The following is a 4796-nucleotide window of genomic DNA, read 5'->3' on the forward strand; positions in this document are numbered from 1 at the left end:
TCTTCTTGCTCAGGGACCGGTCTCTGGTTTGTGGAACCCACAGCTTTCAGCTTTTCCTGATCAGGTGCTGGGCTGGTGAGGGAGATTGGGCGTCATGTGCCCTGTGCCTCTTCCCGAACCTCAGCCCTTAGGCTGCAAAGCTCCTGGCTCCATGGGGGCGGTGTGCCCTCCTCAAAGGCCACGAGGACTCACGAGGCTAATGCTGGATATGCAGAGGGAGAGATGGGGGAGGAGCGCCAGAAGTGGGAAAGGGATAGCCATTTTTCCATCCACCAGGCCTTCCTTGTACCTTACCTCTACAAAACCTGCAACCCCTAACCTGCCATTTTCTCTTAACTGGTCTCTCTGGAGAGCTACGTCCCATTAATCAGACAGTTCCTGTTTCTGTCAGTGACATCTTCATGTGATGCCTGAGATGCAACCTACTGATGTTTATCCACTAAGACTGGCTCCTCTGAATACATCCAAGAAAGAAATAGTATCTTTCTCTGTGGCCCTTTCTCATGGAAGCCCACAGAGACCTTCCATTTAAATTAACGACATCTTTAATTCCAGCACTTTGGAGACAAAGGCAAGCCTCACATCTATCATGGTCTACACAGTGAGTTCCATGCCAGCTAACACTACACAGTGAGATCTTGTCTCAAATAAGCAAACACCAAATAAACAAACAACTTATACACACACACACTAAAATTAAATGAATATCCAGCACCAACTTCAGGGTTTTACCTTTATGTTTCTGAGACAGGGTCTGACTTTGTATACCAGACTGACCTAGAACCCACATAAATCCATTTGTCTCTACATTCAGAGTAGTGGTATTAAAATGGTGTGCTATCACCCTAGGCCAACTGATACACCTATGTTCATGGATGGTGAAACAGGACCAAGATGATTACCAGAGGGGTGGGAATTTTCCAATTTAAAGCTTCCTGTTTAGTCTAGTTTACTTCTAGTTTTACTCTAGCCAGGTTTATTAGTGTACACCTTTAATCCCAGCACTTGGGAGGCAGAGGCAGGCAGATCTCTGTGAGTCTGAAGCCAGCCTGGTCTACAGAGTGAGCTCCTTGACTAATAGGGCCACAAAGAGACCTTATCTCAAAATTAAAAACAAAAAGGTTTACTCCAGGACTCCTTAAATCCCACCATGTACCTGCTAGGTCAGTGGCCTTTTAGAAGTCCCACTCCAGTCAAGCCTGTATTCTCTGACAATGATGAGGAATCTGGCAATTTTCACACTTGAAACCATAAATAGAGAGTTTTCAGGTGGAAAGAGTGTGTAGAAAATATCCACAGGGTTTCTAACCTCTCCCATTTTGCCAGAAAAACTATTCACGTAATGCATACAGTGAAATGATATCAATTTTGCTAAAACAAATAACTGATTTGTTATATTGAGATTGGTTTTCATGTGTATGGGTGTTTTGCCTGAATGTACACCATAGGTGTGCTTCACACCCATTAAGGCCAGCTGAGAGTATTTATCCATCAGATGGATATTACAGATGGTTGTGAGCGTTAGCTGTTAATGGGTGCTGGAAACTGAATCTGGGTACTGTGGAAGAGCAGCAAGTGCTCTTAACTGCTGAGCCATCTATCTAACCACTACATTAGGATTCTTTTTTTATTGGTTATTTTTATTTATTTACATTTTACATGTTATCCCCCCTTCTCTCCTCTGCAAACCTCCTATTCCCTTCCCCCTCTCTCTGCTTCTATGAGGGTGCTTCCCTACCTACCTACCTACTCCTGTGCCTCACTGCCCTAGCATTCCCTTGTGCTGCTTATACTTCAAAATTATTCTCAATGTTATTAATAACTTAATTCATATTTAATTGATACATGTACTGTATAAATGTTCAGTTATAAATTTTGACTGTAATTAAATATTATTATTATTATATTCAAGTTTAATTCTCTGTGATATATACAGTATATATAAGTCACCAGTTCCCCTTAGGAGCAAGGTGAAGGTTATAGGATCCATTGAGTAGAGGCAGAATATCTTAGTCCCCCCCCCTTGTGTAGATGAGGAAGTTTACAGATCCTCTTAGATAGAGACAGGGAAGACGATAGCTCTCCTTAGGCTGAGCCAGAAGGCCTGAGGTCCCCCGAGTCAAGAAAGGACTTCAGAGCAGACCAGAAGCAGCCTGGATGAACACCAGGCTGGTGAGAAGTCCCCAGGTAAGTCTCTTCCTTGGGCTTCTGTTGAGATGCTTATGTCTGGGAATAAAAAACGGCCACTCTGTTTCTAGTGACCAGCTTGAAGACAGATGGTGTGGGATCTAGATTCTGCTTCCTCCTTTTGCAGTCTGTGACCTCAAACCAAAGCAGCCCATCTCATTTTTCTTTTTCTCTGGTGCACTGTCTTAGCTCCTTTAGCAACATCTCTTTGACATATCTTGGAGCTGGGTAATTGAACAGGCTGTCTGGACATTGAGAGACAAAGATTTGGCCTCTCATGAGGCCAAATACTAAGGAGCTCCTTAGTATTCTTTGTGCTGGTTCATTAACAAGTTGTGCTTTTTTGTTTTTGTTTTTTGTTTGTTTGTTTGTTTTTCAAGACAGGGCTTTTCTGTATAGCTCTGGCTGTCCTGGAACTCACTTTGTAGACCAGGCTGGCCTCCAACTCAGAAATCCGCCTGCCTCTGCCTCCTGAGTGCTGGGATCAAAGGTGTGCGCCACCTCGCCCGGCAAGTTGTGCTTTTTGACTGGATCTGTACTTAGGTTCATCCACTAGAGCAGACTTAGGGGCACCAGCAAAGTCACATGAAGCACTCAGGAACCTCCATTCTTAGGTCCCACATGGGCCCGATCCAGGCTTGTTCATACAAGGCAAAGTAGCAGCCATAGGCACTACATGTTCTCTGAATAACTTTGGACACTCAGATTGTCTCTTTGTAGGCTGCTCACAGGATAGTGATGCCTCCTGATATAAGGTTATTTATGGAGACAGCAGCAGCTGCAGGTGCTCCGTGTAGTATGGATGACAAAGGGCATACAGGAGGACCCTGTGACCTCATGATCCACACCAAGACCCCCAAGTACTGACATGAGGTCACTAGGAATGACAAGGAATACACATCCTTTGGCTGTCTCTTTGCCTTTCCAGACACTGAGCTCTGGGCAAAAATCAACATCTATACATCCACCTGACACTGACATAACAGGCAGAAAATAGAAGAGTTTCTAACAGCTAACAGAAGGGTATCAGGTTTCATCATTATAGGCTCAGGTGCTATTAAAAGGATAAATAATCTTCAGTAAAGATGATTGACATATGTTGCATTTTATCAGATGGAAGTTTATGCCACTTTTCATATCTTTTTAGAGATACTCCAGATATATAGCCTAGGCTGGCCTGGAACTCTTTAACAACACTCTTGGCTCATCCTCCTGAGGTCAGGGATCACAGATTAATATCATGTAATCATATTATCATTTTTTACAGTTTAGGCTTTAATGAAACAGCAAAACCATCCAGGGTTTGTTTTAGCATTGGAATTGCTGGTTTTAATAAGGCTATCTATAATTCTCAGTCTGCATCCATTCACATGGATGACTTCCTATATAACCAATATCAAATTCAAGATGGAGCAAAAGATTGTGTGCCCCATCAATGGAAGTCTGAGTGGTAAGGGTGACATAAAGATGTGATTGCATCTGGACCAGTGTGTGTGTGTGTTTTAGATGTTCTTTTTTATTATTAGATATTTTCTTCATTTACATTTCAAATACTATCCTGAAAGTCCCCTATACCCTCCCTCTGCCCTGCTCCCCTACCCACCCACTCCCTGGACCAGTATTTTGAGCCACAATAGAGAGTTAGCAGTTGATGCAGGACAATTAGCTCAGTAGCACTGCCCACTCCCTGATAAATTCCATTTAGAAGCTGATTCCTCAGTCTAAGAATTGTTCCCACCAAGGAGATTTTGAAAACAGATCTTAAACAGTATCGTTATTCTTTTTTTTTTAAAAAAATTATTTATAGCCGGGCGATGGTGGCGCATGCCTTTAATCCCAGCACTTGGGAGGCAGAGAGGCAGGAGGATTTCTTAGTTCGAGGCCAGCCTGGTCTACAGAGTGAGTTCCAGGACAGCCAGGGCTATACAGAGAAACCCTATCTCAAAAATAAATAAATTAATTAAAAAATAAATTATTTATTTTATGTATATGAGTACACTGTCACTGTCTTCAGACACACCAGAAGAGGGCATCGGATCCCATTACATGGTGGTTGTGAGCTACCATGTGGTTGCTGGGAATTGAACTCAGGACCTCTTAATCACTGAGCCATCTCTGCAGCCCCATTCTTCTTCTTCTTAATATGGTTTCATAATTGAAGGAACTTTTCACACATAGCTAAGATAACAATGTCACCAGAGTAAAAAGTCTATTGTTAATGGGGATGGAATTTCTTATGGTGTTTTTTAAAACTCTTTCTAATATGTATAAAAAATTTGAATTTCTCTCTAAACAACTCTCCATCTGCAACCACAAACACTACCAGACTCCAATCTGATTATTTTCCCTTATACATGAATGCCTATGATAAAGTATTCTTATAAAGTAGATCAGAAGAAAAGATTAACAGCTAATAATAAAATGCAATTATGACAATGTTAATAATGAAAGAAATGTAACTGTGCTCTCTTAAAATATTGTATATGTGTATTTGGTTTTTATGCTAACTGAGACCATGAAAATGGAATCCTTACATAAGAGTAGACTACTATTTTAGAGTGTTGCTTTGCACATGGACAATACTTCACAATCTGACTTTGACATTGCTG

This window comes from Mus caroli, unplaced genomic scaffold (genome assembly GCF_978045245.1).
Source record: "Mus caroli unplaced genomic scaffold, Mus_caroli_1 scaffold_5, whole genome shotgun sequence".
In the NCBI taxonomy this organism is placed as follows: domain Eukaryota; kingdom Metazoa; phylum Chordata; class Mammalia; order Rodentia; family Muridae; genus Mus; species Mus caroli.